General features: G+C 36.9%; 1 protein-coding gene and 1 pseudogene across 6 annotated transcripts in view; one reads left to right on the top strand and one right to left on the bottom strand.

The window, feature by feature from the left end:
• Window positions 1-15,887, top strand: part of HEPH (hephaestin) — an 84,970-nt gene that overhangs the window by 51,494 nt on the left and 17,589 nt on the right. The gene's annotated exons all lie outside the window — the stretch shown is intronic.
• LOC306652000 (mediator of RNA polymerase II transcription subunit 7-like) lies at window positions 10,564-11,542 on the bottom strand (annotated as a pseudogene). Its single transcript has one exon. The product of its transcript is annotated as a mediator of RNA polymerase II transcription subunit 7-like (transcript).

Raw genomic sequence — 15,887 nt, 5'->3', positions numbered from 1 at the left:
TCCCCAAGCAGCCCGCAGCCCGGGACCCTCCTGTGGGAAGCGCCCTCCTGTGGGAAAGGCAGCCAGAGACCTCTCCAGGTGGACCTGCCCCCCGGCCCACCTGGCCGCAGGCTTTTTCCATGGGGTGATACAAGATGGCGGACTAGAGGGTGACTGCATCTCCAGTCACTCCAGAATTCAGGATTCAAGAAGGGGAGGCATTGAGAGACTCGGACTAAAATAGAGCCTTGGGGTGAGTCTCCCCCACCAGGTGAAAACAGCAGGCCCGGATTTGGGTGGCTTTTTAGAGTAGGGCAGGGCAGCTAGAGTCCTCCCCAGGCAGCCATGTGCACTCCGGCAGTGGGCTCCTCCCACAGGGCCAGATTCTCCAGCATCTCGGAGCAGGCACCCCAGTGAGAGCCTTTCTGCACAGAAACAAGCTTCAAGTCCCTGAACCAGGGCGGCGAGTTCCTGCCCGCAGGTTGCTTCAGGGACCAGAACAGGGCAGCCAGGGACTTCCCCAAGCGGCCCATCTCCCTCCAGCAGGAAGTGCCTTTCCAGGCTAGCTTCTCGGAGCAGAACCCCCAGTGAGAGCCTTTCCACACAGAGCCAGCTCCAAGTCCTGGAACCACTAGAGGACTAGGGGCAGCTTTCTTTGGAAGCACTGCATTATCAAGTTACTCCAAGACTTCAGGCTACTGAAGGCAGGGAGGTGATACACTGGAAATCTATAGGGACAAAAAAAGCCAATAGAAGAATTCTGCAAGATCACAAAGTCCCACTGACATCTGACTAATATGAGAAAACAAGGGAAGAAAATGTCCCAAACAAATCTAGATACTATATCAATAAAACCCAATGACAGTACAGCAGAAGAAATGTCAGAAAGGGAGTTCAGAATGTACATAATTAAAACAATCAGGGAAGCAAACGAGGAGATGAAAGAGCAAATGCAGGCATTAAATGATCGCACCAATCAACAGTTAAAGGAGCAAATATGGGAAGCAAGAGATGATTTCAATAAAGAGTTAGAGATATTGAAAAAAACCAAACAGAAATCCTTGAAATGAAGGAAACAATAAACCAAGTTAAAAACTCCATAGAAAGCATAACCAATAGGATAGAACACCTGGAAGACAGAACCTCAGATATTGAAGACAAAATATTTAATCTTGAAAACAAAGTTGACCAAACAGAAAAGATGGTAAGAAATCATGAACAGAATCTACAAGAATTATGGGAAATCATGAAAAGGCAAAATTTAAGAATTATTGCGATTGAGGAAGGCTTAGAGAAACAAACCAAAGGAATGAACAATCTATTCAATGAAATAATATTTAAAAAATTTCCCAAATTTGAAGAATGAAATGGAAAATCAAGTACAAGAGGCTTATAGGACTCCAAATATACAAAATTACAACAGACCCACACCAAGGCACATTATTATGAAAATACCTAACATACAAAATAAAGACAGAATTTAAAGGCCATGAGAGAAAAGAATCAAGTTACATTCAGGGGAAAACCAACAAGAATATCAGCAGATTTTTCAATCCAGACCCTAAAACTAGAGGGGCCTGTAACAACATTTACCAAGCCCTGAAAGAAAATGGATGCCAAACAAGAATCTTATACCCAGCAAACTTACTTTCAGATTTGATGATGAAATAAGATCCTTCCATGATAAACAAAAGCTAAAGGAATTTACAAAAAGAAAGCCAGCATTGCAGAACATTCGCAGCAAAATATTCTATGAGGAAGAGATGAAAAACAATGATGCAAATCAACAACGGGAGGAACTAGCCTAAATGAATAGCCAAATAAAGGGGAAACCAAATCATGTCAAAAAACAAAAATCAGTCAAATGACTGGGAATACAAATCATATCATAATAATAACCCTGAATGTTAATGGCCTGAACTCATGAATCAAAAGGCATAGACTGGCAGATTGGATTAAAAAGAAAGATCCAACAATTTGCTGCCTGCAAGAGACTCATCTCATAGAAAGAGATACCCATAGAATAAAGGTGCAAGGATGGGAAAAAACATACCATGCACACGGACACAGCAAAAAAGCTGGAGTATCCATCCTCATTTCAGATAATGTGGACTTCAAGCCAAAACTAGTAAGAAGGGATAAAGCAGGACATTACATACTGCTTAAGGGAAGCATAAATCAGCAAGACATAACAATAATAAACATATATGCCCCGAACATTGGCTCATCCATGTACGTCAAACAAATTATTCTCAATTCCAGAAATAAAATAGACCACAACACAATAATACTAGGCGATTTTAACACACCTCTCTCACCACTGGATAGATCTTCCAAACAAAAATTGAATAAAGAAACCATAGATCTTAATAACACATCAACAATTTAGACTTAACCGACTTATATAGAATATATCATCCAACAAAGAACGAATACACTTTCTTTTCAGCAGCACATGGATCCTTCTCTAAAATAGACCATGTCTTATGCCACAAAGCTACTGTTAGCAAATAGAAGAAGATAGAGATACTACCTTGTACTCTATCAGATCATAATGGATTGAAATTAGAAGTAAATGACAGAATAAAAAACAGAAAATTCTCCAATACCTGGAGATTAAATAATACACAATTATATGATGAATGGATAACAGAAGCCATCAGGAGGGAAATTAAAAAATTTTTAGAAGTAAACGGGAACAAAGACACATCATATCAAAAATCTGGGACACTATGAAAGCAGTACTTAGAGGAAGATTTATTTCATGGTGTGCATTCAACAAAAGAAGTAGAAGTCAACAAATAAACGACTTAACACTACAGCTCAAAGCCCTAGAAAAAGAAGAGCAGACCAACACCAAAAGTAGTAGAAGACAGGAAATAGTTAAAATCAGAGCCAAAAGAAATGAAATTCAAATAAAAGAAACAATGGGAAAAATTAACAAAATAAATAGTTGGTTCTTTGAAAGAATAAACAAAATTGATAGACCCTTAGCCACACTAACAAAGAGGAAGAGGGAGAAACTCAAATTACTAAAATTTGGAATGAACAAGGAAATATCACAACAGACACGAGTGAAATACAAAACATAACTAGAAGCTATTTTGAAAATCTATACTCTAACAAAACAGTAAACCTCGAAGACATCAACAAGATTCTAGAGACATATGAATTACCTAAACTGAACCAGGAGGACATACACAACTTAAATAAATCAGTTTCAAGCAATGAAATAGAAGAGGTCATCAAAAGCCTACCAACAAAGAAAAGTACGGGACCAGATGGGTTCTCAGCCGAGTTCTACAAAACCTTTAAAGAAGAGCTCATTCCAATACTTCTCAAAGTATTCCATAAAATAGAAGAGGAGGGAACCCTCCCAAACTCATTCTATGAAGCCAATATCACCCTGATACCTAAACCAGACAGAGACACATCAAGGAAAGAAAATTTCAGACCAATATCCTTAATGAATATCGATGCAAAAATTCTCAACAAAATCTTAGCAAATCGCATACAAAAGTAGACCCAAAAGATAGTGCACCACGATCAAGTGGGTTTTATCCCAGGGATGCAAGGTTGGTTCAACATCCGGAAATCAATAAATGTCATTCACCATATCAACAGACTAAAAGTTAAGAATCACATGATTATTTCAATAGATGCAGAAAAAGCATTTGATAAAAAACAGCATCCATTCATGCTCAAAACACTAGAGAAAATTGGGGTAGTGGGAACATTCCTTAACATTGTAAAGGCCATCTACGCTAAGCCCATGGCCAATATCATTCTAAATGGTGAAAAACTGAAAGCATTCCCCCTAAAAACTGGAACAAGACAGAGATGCCCTCTTTCACCACTTCTATTCAATATCGTTCTTGAGACTCTAGCCAGAGCAATTAGACAAACCAAAGAAATTAAAGGGATACGAATTGGAAAAAATAACTGAAACTATCCCTGTTCGCTGATGACATGATTATATATTTAGAGGAACCTGGAAATTCCACCAGAAAACTCTTAGAACTCATAAGTGAATTCAGTAAAGTAGCAGGTTACAAGATCAATGCTCATAAATCCAATGCATTTTTATACATAAGTGATGAATCTTCAGAAAGAGAAATTAGGAAAACTACCCCATTCACAATAGCCTCGAAAAAAATAAAATACTTGGGAATCAATCTCACAAAAGAGGTGAAAGACCTCTACAATGAGAACTACAGAACACTAAATAAAGAAATTAAAGAAAACCTTAGAAGATGGGAAGATCTCCCATGTTCCTGGATAGGCAGAATTAGTGTTGTCAAAATGACCATACTACCAAAAGTGTTGTACAGATTCAATGCAATTCCAATTAAAATCCCAATGGTGTACCTTAGAGAAATAGAGCAAGCAATTATGAAATTCATCTGGAAGAATAAGAAACCCAGAATAGCTAAAGCAATCCTTAGCAGGAAGAGTGAAACAGGGGGTATCGCAATACCAGATCTTCAACTCTATTACAAAGCAATAGTAACAAAAACGGCATGGTATTGGTACCAAAATAGACAGGTAGATCAATGGTACAGAATAGAGGAAATGGACACAAACCCAAATAAATACAATTTTCTCATACTAGACAAAGGTTCCAAAAATATGCAATGGAGAAAATATAGCCTCTTCAACAAATGGTGCTGGGAAAACTGGAAATCCGTATGCAACAGAATGAAACTAAATCCCCATCTCTCACCCTGCACAAAACTCAACTCAAAATGGATCAAGGACCTCGGAATCAGACCAGAGACCCTGCATCTTATAGAAGAAAAAGTAGGTCCAAACCTTCAACTTGTTGGCTTAGGATCAGACTTCCTTAACAGGACTCCCATAGCACAAGAAATAAAAGCAAGAATCAACCACTGGGATAGATTCAAACTAAAAAGCTTTCTCTCAGCAAAGGAAACTATCAGTAATGTGAAGAGAGGGCCTACAGAGTGGGAGAATATCTTTGCCGCTCATACTTCAGATAGAGCGCTAATTTCCAGAATGTATAAAGATCTCAAAAAACTCTACACCAAGAATACAAATAATCCAATCAACAAATGGGCTAAGGAAATGGACACTTCACAGAAGAAGATGTACAAGCAATCAACAGATATATGAAAAAATGTTCAACATCTCTATTAATAAGAGAAATGCAAATCAAAACTACCCTAAGATTTCATCTCACCCCAATTAGAATGGCGATTTTCAAGAACACAAGCAGCAATAGGTGTTGGCGAGGATGTGGGGAAAAAGGTACACTCATACATTGCTGGTGGGGTTGCAAATTAGTGCAGCCACTCTGGAAAGCAGTATGGAGATTCCTCAGGAAGCGTGGAATGGAACCACCATTTGACCCAGCTATCCCACTCCTTGGCCTATACCCAAAGGACTTAAAATCAGCATACTACAGAGATACAGCCACATCCATGTTCATAGCTGCTCAATTCACTATATCCAGATTGTGGAACCAACCTAGATGCCCTTTAGTTGATGAATTGATAAAGAAACTGTGGCATATATATATACAATGGAATATTACTCCGCCATGAAGAATGATAAAATTATGGCATTTGCAGGCAAATGGATGAAATTGGAGGATATCATGCTAAGTGAGATAAGCCAATCTGAAAAAACTAAAGGACGATGATCTCGCTGATAAGCGGATGAGGACATATAAGTGGGGTAGGAGGGGTTAGCGTTAGGGTTAGAGTTAGGTTTAGGGTTAGGGAGAAGGAGGGTAGTAAGAATGGAGGACGGAATGACTGTATAGAGGGAAAAGAGGGGTGGAAGGGGTGGGGGGGAAGGGAAAAAATAACGGAATGAATCAAACAACATTGCCCTATGTAAATTTATGATTTTTAATTATAATAAATAAAAAAATGTGTTTGAGGAAGAACTGATATGACAAAGCAGGATGCATGCAATGAAATGAAGAGAGTTGGAAATGAAATAAACAAAGGTAAATCTTAAATGAATTGAGTGTTCTAAAAGAAAAAAAACTGATAAATATTAGCAGTGCATTATGGTTTTGTGTATGAAAAGGAAAGTGTATGACCAAAAAACACAATAGACGAAAGTGATACAGTATTGTATACAATATAATATGAATTGTAACTAGATTCTTTTTCTGTGGAACTGTGGATTGAACCCAGGGCCTTGTGCTTGCAAGGCAAGCACTGTACCAGCTGAGTTATCTCCCCAGCCCTGTAACTAGATTCTTACTAATAGATGTTGTAATGTATTGTAAACTCTAGAGCAACTTGTAAGAGTTTTTGAAATTTTTATAAATAATAAATCAGTAGTGGAAATAATATTGAATCATTTAAAATTATCAATTAATGAAAAAGAGGCTAAAAAAGAGGGTAAGAAAGAACAAATGGAAAAATAGAAAAAAAGGAACTGGAATGATTGATTTTATTCCAACCACAAAAATAATCATATTAAATTTAGACATTTTAAACACACCAATGAAAAGACATGGCCGTTTTGAATTGAAAGACCCAAGTATATATTATTCAATAGAAAACTGCTTTAAACATAATGGCATAAATAGAAGTAAAAGAATGAAAAAAGATTGAACATGTAAACATTAATATAACTCTACCCCTATTAGGAGAGTGAATTTCAGATTAAGGAAATTTCTGGGCATAGAGTTGTCAGATAATAAAGAGTTGATTTTCAAAAACAAAACAAAACAAAACAAAGAAGATCACAAATATGTAGGTGTACAACAACATAGAAGCAAAAAATAATTAAAGCTCAAAAGTAACTTTTGTATTTCCAGGAATTTGTACATTTTATCTAGGTTATATTATTTGTTTACGTACAATTATTAATAATGTTGTCTTTTAATCCTTTTCAGTTTGTCAAAGTTAGAAGTAATGTCCCCATTTTTATTTGTAATTTTAATTATCGGTGTCTTTTGTCTTTTCTGTCATTCTTGCTAAAAGTTTTAAATTTGGTTAATATTTAGAAATTATCACTTTTTTTTCCTTTTTCCTTTTTTCCTATTTTTGTTACCAGGGATTGAAGCCAGGAGTGCTTAACCAATGAGCCACATCCCCAGCCCGTTTTTGTATTTTATTTGGAGACAGAATCTCCCTGAGTTGCTTAGGGCCTTGCTAAGTTGCTGAGGCTGGGTTTGAAGTCAAGATCCTCCTGCCTCAGCCTCCCAGGCTGCTGGGATTACAGGCATGTGCCACCACGCCTGGACTCAATAATCAACTTTTGATTCCATTGATTCTACTTTTTTCCTGTTCTCTGTTTTACTGAATTTCCAACCTATATTTTGGTGTCTCCTTTTATCTGTTAGCTTTGGGTTTACTTTGTTCTGTTTCTAGTTCCTCAAAGTATAAAATTGTCATTTGTGTGTGAATTAGTTTGCTTTTATTTTTTTACCATAAGGAAATACCTGAGCCAGCATGGTGGCACATGTGTGTAATCCCAGCTACTTAGGAAGCTGATGCTTGAGGATCATAGCAAGATGCTATCTAAAAAATAAATCACTTAATTAAAAGTACTAGAGGCAAGTGACTTTATAAAGAAAAGAGGTTTATTTTGATCACAGTTCCAGAGGTTCAAGACTTGTGGGCATCATCCAGTTATGACCTTGATGGCAGGCTTGGGGCAGCACAGAACATCTCATGGCAAGAGAAGGAGCACATATATGTATGTGTGTCTGTCTCCTCATAAAACCACCAGAATGACTGTACCCTAATATCTTTAATCCTAACCAGTTCCCAAAAACCTCACCTCTAAACAACACAGTCAGATTTTCTACCTTATTACTACTTCACAATGGAGTGAGGTAGGAGGTTTAAAGGTTCAAAGACAGCCTCAGCAATTTAGTGAGGCCCAAAGCAATTTAGTGAGACCTTGTCTCAAAATAAAAATGAACGAGGCTGCGGATATGTGTCACTGGTTAAGCGCCCCTGGGTACAATCCCTGATACCAAAAACCAAGCCAAGACAAAACAACAACAACAACAACACAAATAAACAAAAGAGCGTTTTCTCCATTTCAGTCCCCTGTACTTTCTCTTTACTTCTCTTCCTTCCTCCCCCTAATTTCCTTTCCTTTCTTTATTTTATTGTTCTTCCTTCTGTTTTTCTTTTTTTATTTTGAGAGGCTCTCACTAAGTTGCTTAGGGCCTCACTAAGTTGCTGATGCTGGTTTTGAACTTCCTATCCTCCTATCTCAACTTCCTGAGTTATTTATTTTTTAATTGGTGCATTCTAATCATATATAAACTTGGAATGCATGTGCAATTGCACAAAGCATAATTTGGTCAATTTCATTCTTCCCCATTCCCTCCTATCCTCCTCCCTTGGTCCGTAGCTTCTACTCAACTTATCTCCCTTTTGTTTTCATGAGACCCCCCTTTTTTATTACTTTTCCTCTCTAGCTTGCTTTTTTCTATCTTGAAGGAATTTACAGATATATATTTGTCTCTGAGCAATATATAGACTGCATTCCATCAGTTTTGGTGTGTTGTGTGTTTTCCTTTATTTCTATGTATTCGAAATTCTGTAATTTTTTTCCTTTACTCATAGAATTTGTTGTTTAAATTCCAAATATTTGTGAATTTTCCAGATTTGTAACTATACAACTACACTCTACTTTGTTGAGAAAAAAATACATCATATAGTTTTCTGTATAGACCTATTTTGTGGCCTATTATATGATCCATCCTGGGCGTTGTTTCATGTACATTCTGCTGTTGTTGATTTAGGGTTCTAGATATATCTATTAAGTCTAATTGTTTTATAATGCTGTTCAAGTTCTCCATTTCCTTATACCTCTACTCTTTAGATATTGTATTTATTATAGTGAGTTATTTATGGAAGTTTTCAATTATTATTGTATGCTATTTCTCTCTTAAATACCATCCATTTGTTGCTTCATATATTTTGATGTTCTGTTTGTTGGTTCATAAATGCTTGTAATTGTTATATCTCCAGAATTAGTTGACCCTTTTATCTGTATATGCTGTCATTCTGTATTTCTTATAACAGTTTTTGACTTAAAATATATTTTTTCTTATATTACTGTAGCTACCCTAGCTCTGTTTTAGTTACACTTTGCAAGACACATCTTTTTTCATTCTTTCATTTTTCAAACAAATTGTGTCTTTGTATTTAAAGTGAGTCTCCGTGAGATAGCATTTGGTTGCATCAATTTTTTCCTTAAATTAATTCTGTCAATTTTTGTTTTTGTTTGGAGAATTTAATCCACTTATATTTGATGTCAATTACTGGTAGAGAAATATTTACTTCTGCCATTTTGCTATTTGTTTTCTGAATATCTTATACCATTTGTCCCTTATTTCCTCTAATACTACTTCCTTTTGTGTTTAGTTGATTTTTTCTTTTTGTCTTTATTTTTAGATGTTGTCTTTGTGACTACCATTGTGATTACATTTAATATCCTAACTTTATGACAGTTTACATCAGATTAATACCAACATAACAGCATACTCAAACCCTGCTCATGTACAGCTCTTCCTACCTTTTAAGTTGTTTTTAAGGATTAGACTTTTATGCCCTGTATGTATAAAAGGTGGAGCTATCATTATTTTTATGCATTTGATGTTTACGTACTATAGGAAATATGAAGTAAAGCTAGAAACCAAAAGTACAGTTAATACTTTAAAAAGTTTTCCTATGTACTTAACTTTATTATTATTATTATTTTGGTACAGGGGTTTGAACCCAGGGGTGCTTAACTGCTGATCCATATCCCCAACCCTTTTTATTTTTTATTTAGAGAGAGGGTCTCACTAAGTTGCTTAGGGCCTTGTTAAATTGCTGAGGGTATCCTTCAACTTGTGATCCTTATGCCTTAACCTCTCACATCGCTGGGATTACAGGCATGCACCATCATGCCCAGGTGTACTTACCTTTAATAGAAGTCTTTCTTTATATGACTTCAAATTACTCTCTAGTGTTCTTTCAACCCGAAGATCTCCCTCTAGCATTTTAGGGACAGATCTAATGTTAAAGAACTTCCTCAGCTTTTAAATATGTCACCTATTAATTTTCCTTCTTTCTGATCTTCATGGTCTTGGATCAAAAATCAATGGTTAATCTTGGGCTGGAGTGTAGCTCAGTAGTAGATCGCTTGTCTAACATGTGCATGATACTGAATTAGATCCCTAGTACATTAAAACACACAAAACAACTATTAATTTTATTGAGGATCTCCTTCATGTAACGGATCTCCTGTAGCTTTCAATATTCTTTTTATTTTTCTGCAGTTTGGGTATAATTACCCAAACTTTGATTTAGATGTCTTTGAGTTTATCCTACTTGGACTTAGTTGAGGTCCTTAGATGTAGAGACATACGTGTTTTATCAAATTTGGGAAAATTTTACCTATTATATTTTCAGATATTTTTTCTTCCCCTTTTATTTTTTTTCTTTGACTCCTATAATCATATATTAATATGGTTGATATTGTCCCACAGACCTCTTGTGCTCTATTCCCTTCTTTTTATTTTTTCTTTCCTACTCCTCATACAGAATGCTTTCTTTCCATTTTATTTATCTATTTATTTATTTATTTTACTAAGGATATCTTCAAAATTTTATTGCTACTCCAAAAATCGGAATATCCTACACAACAGCAAACACTACGTTTTAAGGTGATTTCTCTTATGTAGGTGTATTCATTTGCCTAAGCTTGTTACACAGTGAAATTACTGCCTAAGGCATCTTACCACTGAAAAACTGGCGTCAAGAAAAACAAATTCCTTTATATTTTTAGTTATACCTCTGTTAAGACTGCCCAAAAGTGAGGACTATATGATGTTATTTATCAATATGAAAAAAGAAGAGAAAAATGTCTTTCATGGTCTTTCATTCATTTCATCAATTAGAACACACAAAGCAGCATCTTTCTCTATAATCTGGTCCCTTCTATGACCTGAATTTTCTCTTTGTTGTTCATTCTGTCCAGTACAATTATTGCTATCCTCAGCATCCATTGGCTCAGTTTTTACTCTCATCCCTGCTTCAGAATGAGGCAAATCATCAGGCAAGGAAGCCAAACAATTTTGAATCATCTCAATTACTCGTTCCAGGTGCTTCTGAAACCTCTCAGCTGTTTCAAGTCGTTGACGTTTCTGTACCTTCATCATGACTCTCAAGGTCTCTCTTGCTTGGTGGGGTCAGTATTCATTTATAAGATGATACATATGTACAAATAGCAGCTTAAGATCTTCTAGCTTCTCTTCTCGTTTTATACTCCCAGGGCTCCTTATCAAGATATCTAAAAGGTCCAAGAAATTAATAAGGATAGACATATTGAGTTTTCTCAGTTCCTTCTTGTGATCAAATTGCATAGGATGAAGCCATTCAATGCCTTGACTTTCCAAAGGACGGATGATAAGGTCATCACAGTGGAACTGGTTGCCAAACATCATATAACTGTCTTTAATTGGAGGAGGTGGCTTGGGAGCTAAGCCTTCCTGAATATTTTCATCTGTATATTCCTTGATGTACTGCATAGGAGGTGGTGGAAGTGCACTCACTTGTTTAGGTTCACCCATTGTAAAAGATCAAGAACGGCCTTTCTAAGTTGCTGAAGCTGGCTTTGGAATCCTCCTGTCTCAGCTTCCCAAGCCACTGGGAATACAGGTGTGCACCACCACACCTGTAGGCAGAATATTTTCTTCCTTCTTCTGACTTTGGTGTACAGGACAAAAGAATTTCCTCAGTTTCTGGCCTCCACCTTGCTCCCGAGCTGCTGGGGTTTTGGGGGCGCACCACCTGGCCCAGTCCTGGAGGTCGTTTGTAAAACCTCGCTGATGAACCTGAGGATCGGGCTTGCGCTCTACCCCTCGCGGCCCCCTTAACTCCGCGCGTTTCACAACGGTTCCCAGGAGGAGGGACGGCCATGATCATCCCATTTTACAGAGCGCCAACGAGGGCAAATGGCTCGCCAAGGCCGCACGGCGGAGAACCAGTGGCGGGGGACCGGAGCCCCGACTTCGCAGCCCGCATTGGGGCTCATCAGCCCCGCGCGCCGAGAGCGCCTCCGCCCGGCTGCCCACCCAGAGGCTCCGGGCGGCGGGGAGGACGCGGTTTGCGAGTGCGTGAGGAAAGTGAGACAGCGCCCCCGAGGCCGAAGATCGCTAGGCCTGAGGGTGCCCAGCCTGCTCTAGAGGAAGCGGCGGCGTCCGGAAGGAAAACCGCATGAGGACCGAGGCCCCAAGCCGCTGCCGCCCACTCACCTCAGCTCTTCTTTCCATTTTATTATCAAGTTCACTTGTTCTGTTTTTTTTTTTTTTTTTTTTTTTTTTTTTTTTTTTTTCCTATTCAAATCTGCCATTGAAACCCTCCAGTGAAATTTTAATTTCATTTGTATTTTTTCCTTCTCTCTCTCTTTCTTTCTTTTCTTCCTTTTTATTCTCTTTTCTTTCTTCCTTTCTGTTTTTTTTTTTTTTTTGTACCAGGGATTGAACCCAGGGGCACTTAATCACTGTTGCATCCCAGTCCTTTTTATTTATTTTTTTAAGTTTTGAGACAGAGTCTCACTAAATTGCTGAGTCTGGCTTTGAACTTGTGATCCTCCTGCCTCAACCTCCAGAGCTGCTGGGATCACAGGACTGTGCCATGGCCCCTGACTCATTTGTAATTTTCAGCTGCAGAAATTCATTTTTATTTCTACATATCTTTATTGATATTTTAATTTCTCACATACACAACATTTAAAAAGTTGTAAAAATAATTTTTAGCCAAGTGTGGTGGGACACACCTGTAATCCCAGTGACTCAGGAGGCTGATGCAGGAGGATTGCAAGTTTGAGGCCAGCCTCAGCAACGTAGCAAGGCCCTATCTTAAAATAAAAATTCAAAAAGGTCTGGGGGGATGTAACTCAATGGTTAAGCATTTCTGGGTTCAATTCTTGGGATCAAAAAAGTTTTTTCCATTTGTTATTGTCCACATTTTCTTTTACTTATTTGTGTGTGTGTGTGTGTGTGTGTGTATTTCTTTCTTTCTTTTTTTTTTTTTTTTGGTACCTGGAATTTAACCCAGGGTGCTTAACTTCTGAGCCACATCCTCAGCCCTTTTATATTTTATTTTGTGATGAGGCCTCGCTAAGTTGCTGAGGCTGGTTTATGAACTCATGATCCTCCTACCTCAGCCTCCTGATCCACTGGGATTACAGGTGTGCACCACCACACCTGGCTCTTTGTGTTTATTTAACCAGCTATTATGAAGCATTTATTTTGGTGGACATGTGGGACCAGAAATCAGATTAAATGGATGAAAGAGTGAAAAGGAGGTGTGGACATGAAAATTGGGAGTTATTAACAGCCTTTTTGGAAGGTTTATCTCTGAAGGCTAGGAATAAAAGGGGATTTTGTAGTTGGAGAGGAATGTAGGAAGATTTTTAAGTTGGATATCCTAGTGCTGAATTATTCAATACCGTAGCCATTAGTCACATGGGACTACTCAAATCTAAATTAATTAAAATTAAACTAAATTAAAGAATCAGGTCCTTAATTGCACTAACCACACATGGCTATTATATTTTATAGCACTGCAAGCCTCTCTGATTGGCACCAATCTTCTATTTATTTTCTCTAGTTACAAAGGATAAGACATCTCTGCTCTCATCAAATATTAATTCCTCTCATTCATGCTCTGGATGCCATACCCTCTCCATTTTTTAATTACTTTAATCTTTTTGCTATTGTATAAGTGTGTGTGCCTGTCTCTACCTCCTCTAACAGTCAGTTTCTCTCTCTTGGCTGGATAATTGCCATTAGCATACAAACATGCTCTGGTACAGTGAGAGAGGTTTGCACTTCTTTTCAAAATTTTATTTATTTATATTTTTAGTTTGTGGGTGGACACAATACCATTTTATTTATTTATTTCTTATGTGGTGCTGAGCATTGAACTCAGGGCCTCATGCATGTTAGGCAAGCGCTCTACCACTGAGCCACAATCCCAGCCCAAGGTTTGCACATTTTATAGTAGAATGATGAAAGTTCTTTTCTGGTGGTTTCAGTTTTCTGATTCATATCTGAAGTAAGGCCATCAGTACTGTGGCTGTGGCTATGTTGGGGTAGGAGGTATAAAGCAAAAGAAAAATATATAAAATTATTGATTCAGAGTGTGGGAAAGCAAGCTTTTATTTATTTATTATTTGTTGACACAATAAGTGTTCATATTCATAGGGTACAGTGTGCTACTTTGATACATATAGATATTATGTGATGGTCGAATCAGGGTAATCAGTATATTCGTCACTTCAGATATTCATGATTTGTGATGAGAGCATTCAAAATCTACTCTTCTAGCTATTTTGAACTATTCATTACATTATTATGCAAAGTTACAATTAGATAGGAGGAATAAATTCTGGTGTTCTATTACACAGTAGAGTGACCATAATTAAAACAATCTTTTAGGGCTTGGGGTGTAGCTCAGCAGCAAAGCACTTGCCTAGCATGCTCAAGGGTGACCATAATTAAAACAAGCTTTTTTTTTTGAGAAACAGAATAAGACTGCCAAACAGTGTAGAGGACCCATTTGAGGTTTCGTATAATGAATTCCAAGCCAAACCAATCTTGTTTATTTTTTGTGTCTTTGCTTTTTATGTTTTAATTTTTAAAATGGCAAAGATTTTTTAAAAGTACACTACTCAGTGTTACTGGAGATACAGTGTAATGTGCATTACTGTGAGGATTTAAATTGGTGTAACCTTTCAGAAGGGAAATTTGGTAAAGTGTATCAAGATTGCTATACATTTTTACCCCCTTTGACTCATTAATTCTACATTTAGAAATTTATTCTAAGGAAATAGCCATAGATGTTTTTAAATTTTTATGTGCAAAACTGTATCCTGCAGCATTATCCATAATAGAAAAAAGTAGATTCACACCGAATGCCCAACTAGATGAAAATAATTAATTATGGCATATCTATGATGGCAGTTTCATATAGCCTTTAAAATCACATTTTTGATATAGTTTAATAATATTTGAAAGTGCTAAATGTAAAGTTAAATAAAAGGCTCTGTATTAAAACATGATTCTAATTTTATAAAATAATATATTCATTTATCCATATATATATATATATATAATCCCTACATATATTTATTTATATATAGTAAAATGCAGTTAAATCTAAGAGAGTACTGATTTCTGAATAATGGAATTAAGTGATTTTAATGTTCTTTTTTATACATTTCATAGATTGTGAAATATTCAGCATTGAATATGCTTTTTGTATATATTTTTAAAAATTTATTTGTAATCATAGAATTAATACATGAATGCATTCTCATTATAAAACATTCAGATAGCACAGATAAGCAGAATTCCCCATGGCTGTATTGTCAACATTAGCTCTCTCCTAGAAATAACCCATATTATTAGTTTCATTTCCTTGTAGGTCTTTTTCTCTGCACTTATTCACATTTTTATTTACATGTATTACTTAACAATAGTTGTTGGTTACTATTATTTTTGACAAAAAGATAGAGAAAGATAAATTAATGAATGGGACCACAGGGGCATGTCCAATTGATGAGTGATATATAGATGGTCAAATAGATTTTTAAGAAAGGAGTGGTCTAAGATGTCAGCTACTGCAAAGGATAAAGATAATATATGAATGCCATCCTTATACTCACCCTCATCCCTTACTCTTGGGCAGCCAGTCAGTGTTCCTCTAGGGGCCAGCTTGACAGGCAGTGTTCCTCTAGGGGCCAGCTTGACAGGTTGGCTTTGGAAGTTATTTGGAGATAATAAAAATAGGAGGGCCCATTGTAGACTGGAATGCAGTCCAGTGTGGTAAGTGCAAGCAGGAACTGTGTTGTAATTAACTTTCTCTAATCCTTCAAAGTACTAACAAAACAGTGATTTGATCTACAAG

Source organism: Sciurus vulgaris, assembly GCF_902686455.1.
Source record: "Sciurus vulgaris genome assembly, chromosome: X".
NCBI lineage: Eukaryota > Metazoa > Chordata > Mammalia > Rodentia > Sciuridae > Sciurus > Sciurus vulgaris.
This window is presented reverse-complemented; position numbering and strand designations above follow the sequence as displayed.